General features: G+C 42.8%; 1 protein-coding gene and 1 long non-coding RNA gene across 2 annotated transcripts in view; one reads left to right on the top strand and one right to left on the bottom strand.

Moving 5' to 3' along the window:
- stc1 (stanniocalcin 1) overlaps positions 1-15,946 on the top strand; it is a 96,945-nt gene that overhangs the window by 4,847 nt on the left and 76,152 nt on the right. The gene's annotated exons all lie outside the window — the stretch shown is intronic.
- LOC121715245 lies at positions 2,292-2,492 on the bottom strand. Its single transcript, XR_006033569.1, has 2 exons — positions 2,436-2,492; positions 2,292-2,381 (listed from the first exon to the last, which is right to left on the bottom strand). It is a non-coding gene; the product is annotated as an uncharacterized LOC121715245 (long non-coding RNA).

Genomic DNA, 15,946 nt, shown 5'->3' with positions numbered 1-15,946 from the left:
CTTGGAATAGTTGAGTCTTCAAGAGTTTTTTGAAGACAAAGGGACACCCCTGCTCTGGTGGCACATGGCAGATGGTTCCACCATGAGAATAGTCTTAAATGCCTTGGGTGGTGGGGTGGCAGAGCCAGATGACAGGGTAGCCAGTGGAGCTCAATGAATAGCAGAGTAACATGTTCTCTTTTTGGTTGATTGAAGACCAGACGGGCTGCAGCGTTCTGGCCCATCTCTAGCAGTTTTACTGTACAAGCTGGAAGGCCCGTGAGGATGGTGTTGAAGTAGTCAATGCGTGATATAACCATAGTCTGTATTAGGAGCTGAGTGGTGTGTTGGGTTAGATATGGTCTGATAGTCCTTATATTGAATAGTGCGAAGTGGCAAAATGACAGTGACAGAGGCAACATGGTCAGAGAAGGTTAGTTGGTCATCAATCATGACACCTAGATTTCTTGCCACCTTGAGGGTGTCAGTGTTCATGTTGATGTGTTGTATGGTTTGTTTGGCTGGGAAGACCAGTAGTTCATTCTTAGAGAGGTTTAGTTCGAGGTGGTGTTCCGTCATCCTAGCTGATATGTCAGAGAGACAATCTGAGATATGTGCCAAGACCGTGGCATCATCAGGCAGGAAAGATACAATTGTGCATCATCTGCATAGCACTGAGCCTTGGGACACTCCTGTGGCAAGGCAGTGAGATGTCCTAGCATCCCAAGTGTCCTAGCCACATTAGATGAAGGCCCGGTGAGGTAGGTTTCAAACCAGGAGTGCACTTTGCCTGTAATGCCCATGTTTGAGACTGGATAGTAGGATCCGGTGGTTGACTTTGTCAAAAGCAACTGATTATGTTTTGTAAGATTCTTTTGCCAAACAAATGCCACAGAAAAAAGCATCCAGGTAACTATAAAACTCCTGACATGTCATGACACAGTCAGAAAATCATGAGACACCAAACTTCTAACGCCATTTTTAGTTCACTACAGACGATTAGGTTATCATGCAGCAATTACTTCAGCCTAAAATGACAGGAACCTATTCCAGCACACATCGTCAATACAACATAATGATGTCTGAAGGTAAACATCAGTCATACTAGTGAGTGAGTAGGTCAAACCTCTAATAATACTACACATATATGATACTACTACATGAAACATATACATGATAATACTACTGTACATGAAAAAGCAGACATCTGGTGCTTAGAGGGTCCTTCCTGTAGATAGGCAGCCATGTTGTCTTACTGCAAATTGGAGGTCAGAGCACCCTCCTCTTCCATCGGCAGCAGTGGGAGTGTCTGTCAGTGCACCGCACCATGCTGCACCACACACGGGTCGTATTAAAAACTCGCTTTCCCACAGTCTGGCCTTCATTAACGCGTGTAATGGCGGCCCCGGCAAATCAGGTACATCTGAAGCAGCCCCGATAGAGACAGAGGGAGGCAGCAAAAAGCATGTATTTCAGTTCAGTAGTCAGACAGTGGTATCTAAAAATATATATAAAAAAGTAGGCTGACCGTGTAGAGCAGGGGTGGGCTTTTTGGCTCAAGGGCCACATTGGGTTTTGAAAACTGGCCGCGGGCCGGACCACCAATAAATGAGGAAAAATGCCATGTAATGACATCAATAACATGTAATTCATACTGTATCATTCACTGCTATTGAAATACGTGCAAAGAAACTACTGGGTAATTATTATTATTATTATTATTATCAGTGTTTCCCATACATTGACTAATCTGTGGCGGGGCGCCACAAAATAAGAATCGGCCACCACAGATGAATATTCTATGGTTAATTTAATTTAAATTAAATATAAGGTCAAATCCTTGCATTGCCATTGAGCTGCGCTTTAGACGCACGCAGCCTTTCCTTGCCCCGCCCGGAGATAGAGAGGAACGGAGGAGCTTGTGTAGGTGAAAATGATCCGTTTTAAAAAGTTGCCTGATCAGTGATCACCACCACCACACGCATCGCGCACTGTGCATAGGGCACCGAGAGACAGAGGAGGGGTCAACATGCTACTCCATTTCATTGAGAACGCTCTGAGCACGCACAAGAGGAAGAGAAAACGAGTGGCAGCTTCCAGCTGGCTTGTCATTGTTGATGATAATTGATATCAACTTTTTATTAAGTAAACTAAATGCGGCGGTGGTTGGGACAGATTTATGGGGGCGAGAAGAGGAATGAAGCAGGTGATGAGGATACCATCAGAGAAATAGATAGATATATAGATAGATAGATAGATAGATAGATAGATAGATAGATATCCCAAACATGAAATGAAGTGTTTGCATTTTCTGTGTAAATTTTGTGGTATGTATTCATGCCAACAATGTTAATAAAATGATCAAATGCATTCAGTGACACTCATCTCATAAACTCATAATTCTCTTATTTTCACTGAAAAAAATTGGCTAGTAGAAATGCTGATTGGCTAGTAACTTTAAAAAGTTACCAGCCACATTGGCTGGTGATCAAAAAAGTTCATTTAGAACCCTGGATACAGTGTAGGCAAATTAACCCCAACTCAGGCCTTTTTTCTCTCACTTTGTCCTGAATTCTTTTCAGAAGTCCGACATTTTTTCCTGTTAAATTCGGTGATCCATCAGTGGTGACATTCACCAGTTTACTCCGAGGTAGCTTCAGCCTCTCGATGACCCCAGACACCCGTCATATAAGTCCATTCCTTGCGTTGTGCCCTTGATGGACTCCATGGCCAGAAATTCTTCTGTGATTTCAAAATTGCTATTAATACCTCTGATAAAGATTTAGAGCTGAGCAGTGTCTTTTACATCATTACTCTCATCCAGAGCTAACGATTAGAAATTAAAAGACTCCGCTTTCTTGTTCAACCCACTGGCCAAGTCATCGTCAATTAGCACTGCACGGCGAGTCACAGTTCTGTGTCACAGACTGAGATTTTCGAATTTGCTTGTAATCTCTGGACATAGCAGTCTCTACCATGCATTCTTTCAGAAACTCGCCTTCAGAGAAGGGCTTACTTGCTTTGGCTAACTTGTATGCCAGCACATAACTTGCCTTTGTGCATGATTTCTGAATAGTCGCCTGTCGTGTGAAATGCTCTGCTGAGCCTGTAAACTCGCAGCTAACCTTGAGGCAGTAGTGGCCCTGTCTTGAACTGACAAGTTACTAGCATAGTTAGCATGCCTGGTGGAAAAGTGGCGGCTGATAATGTACTCTTTAACAACGGCAATACTTTCTTTACAAATCAAACACATGGCCCTTGACCGAACTTCAGTAAAGAAATATTTTGTCTTCCAGTCTTTGTTGAAAGTCCGGCACTCGGTGTCGACTTTACGTTTTTTCCGACCGTTCATTTTGTCAGTAGGCCTATATTTCTCATGCTGGGGACAGACTACAGTGGCGACGAGAGAAACGATTGATTGTCGTTGGGCTGTACGTGCATTGTGCTATCTAGTGGTACTAACACAATGTCGGGCAGGGGGAAAATGCAGCTCTGTAAGGTTTATATTGCTGTTTTAATGTGTATTTGCAATTTTTTCTTTCCAATGTACAGTAACAAGAAACAAAACATTGAAAACAACATTCAACATGCATTATAATAACTATCTATGCATAACAACTATCTATTCTTACAGCAAATACTGGGAATAATCGGTTACACACAGAATTTACAAAAAACAACACATACTTCACTATAAACATATGGGGTTGCAATGTTTGTCTGGTAAAAATGAAAAGTAACTTCTGATATTCAAAAAATCAGTTCTGTGAGATAAAGTACATCATTTAACATGTTGTGATTACAGTATATATCCCTCTTGTTGGCTGCATTACCACACAGCCAAGGCCTATGGGAGTGGAGTGAAAGAAAGGAAGAACTTGTTCATGTTTTGACTCCAAGATGGCAACACTTGTGGAGTTTTGTTTACCACCATTCATCATTTCAATGATAAAAGCAACTAGCCTGCAGTGGCGCAACAGGCTAGAGCGCCCATACCATGTACGGGGTGCCCACGGGGACCCAGGTTTGAATCCGACCTGTGGTCATTTCCCGATCCCACCCCATCTCTCTCTCCCTCTTACTTCCTGTCACTCTTCACTGTCCTATCTGAATAAAAAATCTGCAAAAAGCCCAAAATATATATATATATAAAAAACGTAAGGAATGAGACAGCTTTGGGACGTTTGTGAAGTCGTCAACATGAAGGTGCTATTGTATTTCCAACATGACTTACTTTTTTCACCAGATGCTTGACTGAATGAATATCTTTCATTCATATCAATAGGCCTTTAAAGGAACACCGTATCTCCGAGAGTTAAGTCAATACATACCCTTCTCATCATTGTCTGTGCAGTATCTTGGTCTGACGCACCCACCGCTAGCCTAGCTTAGCACAGTGCCTCGAAGTGAGCGGCTCCAATAGTTTACAGCTCCCAATAGTAACAAAAGATCTCACGCAGAGAGAAAATGGCACAAATCTAAAACTACCAAACACTCCTATTCTGCTTTTCAGCCAGCATCACTGCTGCAAAGATGGCTTTCTACAAAATTAACAGTGTCTCAGACACTTGGAAACTCTTCTCAGCCTTCTAATCACTACTCAACCCTCAGCCTTCTCCTCCTCCGTTCAGCCTTACTGCTGATACCTTTGCCTTTTTTACAAACAAAGTGGCGGCAATCAGCAGCTTAGCTCTGGCACATTTCCAACAGCATTCAAAATGGCTCAGGTAACACCGTTACTTAAGAAACCTTCTCTACCGTCCTGTTTCACTTCTACCCTACCTATCCAAAGGTATTTAACAAGCGGTCTCCAAACAGGTCTCTTAATTCCTTTCACGGATCAACCTTCTTGATCCAAACCAATCTGGTTTCAAGAGTGGCTACTCAACCGAAACAGCTCTGTTGTCTGTGACAGAAGCCTTAATGGAAGCCAGGGCAATCGCACGGTCATCAGTACTCATTCTGCTTGACTTATTGGCTGCCTTTGACACGGTTAATCACCGCATCCTTCTCTCTATACTTTCAAACATGGGCATCTTGGGCTCTGCTCTCTCCTGGTTTGATACTGACACTGGTGTGTGTCGAAGAACTGCTACTGGCAGGGTTCCCACGGGTGATGGAATTTCTGGAATATCATGGAATTTTGGAAAGTCTATTCCAGACATGGAAAGTCAGGGAATTTGATCAATTTTCAGGCAAAGTCATGAAAAATAAGGGAATTTTGTTGTAGCAGTTTAAAATTGACTTGCCAAAATACTGTAACGTCGGTGTGCTGGACTGTGTGGTAGGAACTCACACAAGGCATTGCAGCCGGGATTCAGGGAGAACTTTGGGGGGTTATTGTGAGTGTCATTGCCTTTATTTACTGTAAATGGATGTCTGGGCTTGTGATACAAGCCTCGTTGCTCGAGTCATTACAATACATTAATACAGATATTTCCATGCAGAATTGGTGTATATCTGGTTATTAGCTTTACTGCTTGCTTGAGTAGCACAACTTTGTTTATTCAATGATCATTCATTCATCTCCCGCTCTAAAAAAGTAAAAGATTCTTGAGCGCTACGCAGCTGCTCTAAAAATCATTGGTCGGTATATACCGTTCTTAGTAAGTCATGGAAATTATTATTTTTTTGTCAGGGAAAATTCATGGAATTTTACATATGACTTGATTACTGGGGCTTTTCACGTGCTGCGTGCAAATCACTCTATCCAAGTAGCAGTGCTTTGCCTGAATGAGAACATAGTTCCAGGTATGTATGCTTAGAAAACGACTGTGTCTCATTTGACATTGTTATTTTTACACTTTGTAACTATACAAATCACAACATGTAAATAGGGAAATGGGACTATTGGAGTCGCTCACTTTGAGGCACTGTGCTAAGCTAAGGTAGCGGTGGGTGTGTCAGACCGATTTACTGCACACACATAGACGAGAAGTGTACGTATCGACTGCGGGGAATAAGCTAATGTTCCAAAATGTTGGCGTGTCCCTTTAATTAATATAGCTGTTACTGTCTGACATATGTTTTTAAATGTTTTTAAATAATGTTCCAGTTTGCTATAGACCACAAGGATGTTCAGTAGAAACCATTTCTCCTGAGGTCCAGTGTGATCCTGTTAGTGTTGATAGGGTTTCACTTTCTAAACTTTTGTTTTAAGAGTATCACTAGCATTAGATGAAATATGCTGTTCCTGAGAAACTGTAACAGTTAGAAAATAAGAATAACCATTGTGGATTCTCTCTCACTCTCTCTCTCTCTCTCTCTCTCTCTCTCCTTCTCTCTTTTTACAGTCTCGCGCTGTGCATGTGGGGTAGAGATAAATAAGTTGAGTGAAAATTGAAGGAGAGAGGAATAGGTGGTCAGAGAGTTTGTTTGAGACGGTGTGAATGTGGTATGTGTTAGTGCAGGCACGGACACACTACTGTTCTGTAACTACTGGCGGGTATCACTAAAACAATGGCGTGCTCTCAGATTGCTGTTTGTGTTAGGAAGCTATATTTAGCCCACAGATTAACTCAGTTTAGCTCTGAGGTGAACCTGCATTCTTGACTCTGTGCCATGCACACAAAACCACAGATAGGAAAACAACCACATTCACAGGACAACAAACAACAACAAATAGTATGCAAGGCCTTGCAGAAGCTCACACACCCACAGTGTGCTCATACGGATCTGAACACTGATTCGTTTGGCAGTCACACTTTCTGCCCTTTTTCTGGAAGTGGATGATGAGCACATTTTCTTTATGGCCTGTCCTTATGAGCCAGAGGAAATAACCTCTTCATGTTACTCTCAAACGACCCCCCCCCCCCCCACACACACACACACACACACACACACACACACACACACACAAACACACACACACACACACACACACACACACACACACACACACACAGTTAGGTTGTGTTGTTGCTTGCTGGTGAAGATGAAAAAAAGGTAGCAGGATTTGTTGGTTGGATTGCCATTCCAACCAACAAATTACGTATCACTGCTTTGTCGGAAGTTATGTTTTGTGAAGATAGGGTTGGTCTTTTCCTGCTCTTCCCTTAGATTCAGCATCTTGTGGATGTCTGTGTGTACTGTACGCATACTAGAAGGTATGTGTTTTTTTTTACGTTTGTGATGATCACAGCAACAGAGCACATGTGCGTTCCCTCATGTTGCCAAATTCAGACCCATTGTTTTCACCTCATGGCTAACACACCCTCCACACCCTTCTCTCTGCAACAATGAAGGCCTGTTATGAGTTCATTCACAGCTACACTTCCTTCATTTGGCCATTAGCTTGTTGACTTTTGACACAGTGACCCTTCGCAATGCATTCATGCCAGGTCTGAGCTTCAGTATCATTGCCAAACAAATTCACAATACTACAGACAGACAGAGTGACAGGACAAAGCTCATTTGAGAAGCGATGGAAAAATATTATTTCTCCAGAGCGAAGTGTAAAACTCTCCTTGATAACATCTCAACTGAACTGCCAATCAGTTTGCATTTGGACGGAGAATAGCCTTCAGTATTGCATTGAGGCCACTGTTTTGTGTAACACTCCTGCAACCATTCACCTGTACAAATGCATGACTCGTGCTTTACCTGAATGATACAGTTAACCTTTTTATCCACTTGATTTCTCTATACATCTAAAACATTTGAGACAAGCCGAGAAACTGGGGTACCACAAGCTAATGACATAATTGCAGAAGTGATGTATCTTGTCCAGTGTCTGAGTCAGCCATCAGCAAAGCAGTTACCTCAAAAGATCTGGTGAGGCTTAAGCTTGTCTTTTCTGGCCAGAAAGACTTTGTCCCAACCACTTTGAGCTGATGGATGTCCATTTTTCCCTCCACAGCTCATTTGCTATTTTATGCTTGCTATGATTTCATCTTTGTAAAAAAAACAAAAAAAACAGGCCCTCCTCTCTCTAAAGATGTGGCACGCTGTGTGTATGTGTCTTATCACATTTACATGTGATCAGACTGCCAGTGCTCAAATCACTGCTAGAAAAGGTATTACTCTGTCAACAGATCTGAATGATCCTTCGTGTTGTGTCGATGTGTTCATAATGTGCTCATGATGACAACACATGCTTAAATCCAAAAAAACAAAACAAAAAAGCAAATCTTGCAAACATGCTCCACAACGTGTTGCAAAATGTTAATGTTTCTTTGTGTCAACACTGTTGTCACATCATGTGAGATAGCATCACGGGCACAAACATGAATCAGGCATGTATATCATCAAAGCATTATTCAGACACCAACAAAAGTTTCAACAGGTGACGACATGGCCTCATAGAAAATGGCCTCATCATTTTACATTTAGTTTCTCAGCATATGAGAGATAATGGGGAAAGTTGAAGCATGTTTTAAGGGCTCTGACTGTAATGCTTTGTGGCATTCAGTTGATTTATTTGTGCCATAATTATGCATAATTATGGTTAAAAGTTCCATCCATGCATGTAGACCCCTACTGAAGTCTCGAATATAACATTTTTGTAAGACATCTAAAGCTTGCAAAGATTAATTATTTTCTTTCCTTTTTTTAATGCCTGAAACTGTCTGGAAATTCATGCTCTGCATCTATCTAACTAGGAGACTTTTTCAATTAAATACATTTGTGGGGATAAAGAATTCTGTTGGGTCTTGTGATGCCTGTTGTTCCATGTTCACACAGGAGTTACATTCTCAGGCAACCAAGACATACTTGAAATCAGGCTTGGTATATGAAGTGGTGGTATGTGGTATGGATCCATAACTAAGTCCTATTCAATTCTCTGCAGTTACTGAGATATTACCACCTTTCTCTTACCTGGATGCATAATTTTACCATAATTTCGCCACAGCTGTAGAATTCAGTTCACCGACTGGCTGTCAACAGGCCATCATATCAATCTGTACACGCTCCGCCGCACACAAACCACAGGGAATCCCAGAGGACAAGTGACTAGCTGGGAGGTGGGAAGGGGAACTACTGTGTGTCAACACTTTGATCACTGTGGCACTCACCAAAACAGAAGCTGGAAGATGTGCTTTTCAGCACACGGTAAACATGAGTCTAAATTTAAGGCCATCTCCAGAAAGCCTGTGTTTTCCAGTGAACAGGGTGTGGACAGGCAGCTGCATGTGGAGCTGGGGTGGGGGTGAGGGTGCGAGGGGGGTGGGTGCAGAACCAGGATTCTAATAGCATCTGATTGTTTTATGTATGAGCAGGTGTAGAGAGAGGCTTTCAGGAACTCATGGTGGGTGCCGTTTTAAGGTAGTAGTGGGTAATGTGTATGTGTGTGTGTGTGTGTGGGAGGGGGTCGTGGTGGCTGTGTTTGAAAGGGAAAGGAACAAAATAGGGGTGTAGAGGGGTGGGGTGTGTGTGTTTGGGGGTGTAGAGGGGTGGGGTGTGTGTGTGTGTGTGAGTTTGGGGGTGGGCTTCCCAAATTTGGCCTGTGCAATCACTAGTAGGGTATTAGTGATAGGCTGCTTTCAAGTCAGAATAAATATGCGTGTGAACAGAAGAGAGCTGGTGTGCAGAGGAAGAGAGGCGAGGGGAAACAATGCAGCGGGGAGCAACAGGGGAGAGGAAATGAAGTCAAGTCAAGTGAGGAGGAAGTCCAGCAGCTTCCTGTGCAAGCTGTGGATGATTAGCGGTGATGACTCTGAGTGCTCCCAAGGGCAGGTGTTCACTGGGCCAGTTCCTTTCAATTAGCTCTGCCATCTAAATATTGACTGTGTGGACTTGGTTTCTACTGTAAATGACTTACCGTGAAACACACACCAAAACAAAAAAAAGAGAATAAGGACATAAGAGAAGAAGAAGAAGAAGAAGAAAAAGGGAAGAGAATGAAAAAAGCAAGACATTATTTCACAAGGGATGTCTGACCAGGGAACACTTTGGTGTGGAAAGCCAATCGTGACTCACTTGGAGCAAGAGTGTTATCACTACAAAAGCTGCACACTCTGACGCACACGGCAAATCCTAAGCTGGAAGTATGAATTCATGTCATCTGAGCATGATATGTTTGCCTAGGCAATCTTAACTAACATGCATGCCAGCGATTTATTACTGTCTAATTGGGTTAGACCCAGTCAAGGAATTGCTGAAATTTAATAAAAACGTACAAGGGCTATTGAATATTCCTGGAAGTAAGTGTGGAAGTCATGCCAAGAGATGAGAACACCAACCGTCAGCTCTCATGCCTTTACTTCTGAAAACAAACATTCTTATACAGTTCCATAGATCCATGACACATAGGATAGAGATTAATGTTATAGTTATGTCAGTTTCTTGGTGAGAGGAATGATTACTTAAACCCCAGTTTCTCAGTGCTGTCTGATGTAACACTTTTGGAAATGGGCTTTTCCATGGAACACACTTAAATTCACCAGCAGACATGGTTCATGGGGGGCCCACTGTTGCTAAAGCTCTTACTTTTGCTTCAGTCGAGGTATCATTGCCTTGCCAATGTTCCCTTTTGTAGTCTGAGTGAAATAAAAAGTAATCAAACATATGGTGATGGAAGTGCTCATTTGTTGTTCATTATGATAACACAAATGTCCTCCCCTCCCCTGCCTTGCTCAAAACAGTTTTAGGTCTCTGTGAAGTCTGCAATATAATAAAAGTTATTTATCGCTTATAATACCAGCAGGTGTAGAATACGGGGAACTGTGAACAATTTTAGAATTTTGCACCAAGAGTACCAGTCAATCCAACTCTGATTTCAGATTTCTTGGAATGTCAGATTATGTAATTTTTGGAGCTGGTTAACTCTGATCATGAGCAAATAATGAAACCCAGACTTACTCATGCTGCTATGCTGCAAAGGAAAATAAGGGAAAGTTATTCCTCCACCTTAGTGAAGTCATAATATATACGTTTATTACTTAAGTACTGTATTATACAATTAATGCAAGCAAAAGTCTCCAAAATGTGTTCCTCCAAAAATAAATTTGAACACCTTGAGGTTTTATGAAGACACTTCTAACTAAATGAACAGCATTTTTAGAAGGTACTGGAAAAAAAAAAGGTAAAGAGAAAAGTAGGGGTTGGGTGTGAAATTTGCTCTCCAAGGAGAAGAAAAGGAAGAAAGTAAACATTCTGGTACATCATGTGCCCTTTGGATGCAAACTAAAACACTCCAATGAAGTAGGAACATGTGTTATTATTGATGACCTCAGTGTTTTAGTCTAGCCCTCTGTCATTAATCAAAATGCTAAACATTTATTTTCAGCTATTTTATTTCAGTGACTATGGCATGGGGACATACCCGCAGCTTTTGCTCCTGTGACCAGTGTGGGTGTATGTGTGTATCTATAAGATATAATTTAAGTAAATACATTCATCTCTCTCTCTCTCTCTAAAACAGTAGTGTAGATGAGAGGCACAAACATAATATAAGTGCTTTAGATTGAAACAAAACTGGAATAATGTGGATGTCACCTCACAAATACGTACAACACACACACATGGTAGAATCAGCTGGACTGTGACCACACTAGACCATGCCATGTGCGTGTGAGATACACCGTGTTCCAAATTATTATGCAAATTGGATTTAAGTGTCATAAACATTTATTTTTTGGTTTTTCAATTAAACTCATGGATGGTATTGTGTCTCAGGGCACTTAAGGTCATTGAAATCAATCTCAGACACCTGTGATAATTAGTTTGCCAGGTGAGGCCAATCAAAGGAACATTACTTAAGAAGGATGTTCCACATTATATAGGGATTGTCATCTACTTCCTGAAATTTTGGTCAACGATACCCGGGACACCGAAACACCGGGGCACATGGAATTTGGTGGGTATGTAGCCCCACTCGCAAACCTCAAGGTGTAGGATCCTCAAGAAGTTTGCAAGTGTGCATAAACCTACTATTCGGCCACCCCTAAACAATGCTCACAAGCAGAAATGGTTGCAGTGGGCTCAGGAATACATGAAGACTAATTAACAGTTCTGTTTACGGATGAGTGCCATGCAACCCTAGATGGTCCAGATGGATGGAGTAATGGATGGTTGGTGAATGGCCACCATGTCCCAACAAGGCTGAAACGTCAGCAAGGAGGTGGCGGAGTCATGTTCTGGGCAGGAATCATGGGGAGAGAGCTAGTAGGCTCCTTTAGGGTCCCTGACAGTGTGAAAATGACCTCGGCAAAGTATGTAGAGTTTCTGACTGACCACTTTCTCCCGTGGTACAAAAAGAAGAACCGTGCCTTCCATAGCAAAATCATCTTTATGCATGACAATGCACCATTTCATGCTGCAAAGAATACCTCTGAGTCTTAGTTCTTTACAACCTATAAAATGTCTTGAAACTCTGTTGTTCATAATAATTTGGAACAGTGCATTTTAAGTTTTTTTATTTTTGAAAAAAATACTGTTATCATTGGGTGGTTTGTTCAATAAAATTGGAATTATACTCTTTAATGGTTGATGACTTGAAAATTATACTGACTGTCATTTGCATCAACTATTTAGGAAAATCTGAGAAAAATGTAATTTGCATAATAATTTGGAACGCAGTGTAGATGCTGTTGTGGAAAATGCACCTGTCTCTAATGGCGGCCTTACATTGTACGATTTTGGTCTGTTTTTACAGTTGGCGACTAAATTTCCAAAGTCGGACAGAAATCATGGGAGTTGTACTGGAATTGCGGCGCGCTCCCGTCAACTAGATCGTTTAGTGTAAGGTGCCAATCTTAGCGGTGTTAAGTCAGTCGGGGTCAGTCTTTTTCTAGTTTTGCCATTACGACAATATGTTTGATATTATCGCAAGTCTTTTTAGTCGTGGCTCATGCAAATAGTGACGTGAATAATATAAAAACCAATAGTGACCTCTCTCCAACACCAAACAGGAAGGGGCAAAGTAGGCGACAGCTGTAGCCTATATGATTATTTGTTATTTCATTTCTTATGAATTTTTAGTCGGCTATTTCACGTGACAGAACAACTCTATATGTGTTAGGGATGTCACACATGAAACAATGCTGCAGAAACACGAATAAATGACTTTGATATGAGTAGGCTATCATATGAGTTCCTGTTGATATGTGACAGCGGCTGCTAAGACTGCTTTCTACCATGACAAAATCAACAGCGCTACAGACACTCGAAAACTTTTCTCAACCTTCAAATCACTACTCAACCCTCAGCTGCCTCCTCCTCCATCCAGCCTTACTGCAGATACCCTCGCCTCATTTTTTACAAACAAAGTGGTGGCAATCAGCAGTCAGTTCTCTACATGCCCACTCAACGCATCTGACTCAGATACCGCACTCCTACAACCTCTAGGGACTGCTGGAACATCTTTTTCAGCATTCACGCCTCTCTCCGAGAGTGAAGTGTCCAGACTCCTGACATGCAGCCGTCCTACCACATGCTCGCTGGACCCTATACCTACGAGCCTACTTCAGTCCATCAGCCCGACCATCGCTCCAGCTATCACACATGTGATCAATGCCTCGCTAACCTCCGGCACATTTCCAACAGCGTTCAAAATGGCCCGGGTAACACCGTTACTTAAGAAAGCTTCTCTCAACCCTGCTCAAGTCGAGAACTACCGCCCTGTCTCACTACTGCCTTTCCTATCCAAAGGCATTGAACGAGCAGTCTCCAAACAGGTCTCTGACTTCCTTTCACAGAACAACCTTCTGGATCCAAATCAGTCTGGGTTCAAAAGTGGCCACTCTACCGAAACGGCTCTGCTGTCTGTAACAGAAGCCTTAAAAGAAGCCAGGGCGACCGGAGTACTCATTCTGCTTGACTTATCGGCTGCCTTTGACACGGTTAATCACCGTATCCTTCTCTCTATACTCGCTGACATGGGAATCTCCGGTTCTGCTCTCTCCTGGTTTGAATCCTACCTCACAGGACGCTCGTTTAACGTATCATGGCTTGGTCAGCTATCCGCACCTCACCATCTCACCACAGGGGTCCCCCAGAGCTCAGTGCTGGGCCCCCTCCTCTTTGCTATCTACACCACCTCCTTGGGACAGATTATCCGTTCGCACGGCTTCTCATACCACTGCTATGCAGACGACACACAGCTCTATCTGTCCTTTCCATCTGACGACCCCCTGGTTTCAGCACGGATCTCGGATTGCCTTTCAGACATAGCTACATGGATGAAGGCACACCACCTCCAGCTGAACCTCTCAAAGACTGAACTGCTGGTCATCCCAGCTAAACCTACCATACACCACGACATCAACATCAAATTTGACTCCCTGTCTGTTTCACCGACCAGGACTGCAAGAAATCTAGGAGTTGTTCTTGACAACCAACTAAACTTCAGATCATGTTGCCTCAGTCGCCCGGTCATGCCGTTTTGCACTCTACAACATACGGAACATCAGGACTTACTTGACTCAAGATGCTACCCAACTTCTGGTTCAGGCAATAGTCATCTCACGACTCGACTACTGCAATGCCCTCCTGACAGGTCTCCCAGCCTGCGCAGTGAAACCACTTCAGATGATCCAGAACGCGGCGGCGCGCCTGGTCTACAACCAACCCAAAAGGGCACATGTTACCCCGCTGCTCTGGCTACCTATGGCGGCCCGCATCAAATTCAAGTCTCTAACGCTTGCCTACAAAGTAGTCTCCGGTTCTGCTCCCACCTACTTGAATGCCCTCATACAGACTTACACTACCTCCAGACCGCTGCGCTCCTCTGACGAACGACGTCTAGCTCTACCACCGGTACGCTCAAGCCAATCCAAACTTTTCTCATCTGTTGTTCCTCGTTGGTGGAACACACTGCCAGTTCCTACAAGGGCAGGGACATCCTTTTCCACTTTCAAAAGACCCAGCTCTTTAGAGAACATCTACTCTCATAGCAACACTTACAACAAGTCTTACTGATCCTAGCACTCACCAGCCGTTTTAAACTGACAAGTAACTGTTAAAAACAGCACTCACCGACGCACTTATTCTTACTGTACTCTAATGTTTTTTTAAACTGTCCTAAAATTGTGAGAATTGTTCTACAACTTACTGTTTACCATGTTGTTAGTCGCTTTGGTTAAAAAGCGTCAGCCAAATGTAATGTAATGTAATGTAATGTAATGTAATATGTAGTGCATGATGAAAATAATGTTCTAAAGGAATCTAGAAGCAGTCTTGTAAATAGATCCCTATTGTTGCAAAATCATAGTCTGTGACTAGTCTGTGACTCAACAGCTCTATCACTTGTCTTTAGATGTGAGAGGGTCTGAGACTGTAGTCTTTCAGTGTAAGGAGGGCATAAGTGATGCAGTCATGGATGACAAAGAATACTGTATATGGGCTGCCATGTGCATGCATTCTGTTCACAATTGCAAGGGGTGTTTAAGCTTCCATTGGTATCAGTCTATGAAAGTTCAAGCAGTTTTTTGAGCCTCTCAGTCTGAGAATAAGCAGGGATTACAACTAGCAGATCTCTAGCTATGGTTCGGCAGCTGAACAGTTAAGCGGGGTTCACATTGCATGCACAAACGGCAGCGCTGCGCTATGAAACCCATTATTTTCAATGGCATGCTCGAGCAAGAACTGGTCTGCCACTGCGCCAGCATTTTACCGCTTTGCCACTCCTGCCCTTACCGCTCTTGCCCGCGTTGTAAATCATAGGTATTTTGCGCTGAGCCCGACGGCATGCACAACAAAAATCTTTGGGAAATTACTTTAACCAAGAGCAGCCTAGCGGCGAGCGCAGAGCATACCGCATGCAATGTGAAGTCCCCTTTAGAGTGGAAGCGTTGTGCTAGCGTCGAACAATTTCAATTAGCGTCAAACAATTTCATTCAAAGTGTAACACGAGACTCGTCAATTGCAATACAATGTAGACCGTTCGGGTAACTTAGGCAGGGCTCCAGAGTGTGACCAATGTGGTCGCAAATGCAACCAACATTTTTAAGGGTGCGACTAACATTTTTCCTGGGTCGCACTGGTGCACCTAATGTCATAAGGTTGAGCGCCTAGACGCATCTGCTGT

The sequence above is a fragment of the Alosa sapidissima genome, chromosome 8, assembly GCF_018492685.1.
Source record: "Alosa sapidissima isolate fAloSap1 chromosome 8, fAloSap1.pri, whole genome shotgun sequence".
Lineage (NCBI taxonomy): Eukaryota > Metazoa > Chordata > Actinopteri > Clupeiformes > Clupeidae > Alosa > Alosa sapidissima.
The sequence above is the reverse complement of the archived record's forward strand: the minus strand, read 5'-3'. Positions and strand labels throughout refer to the sequence as shown.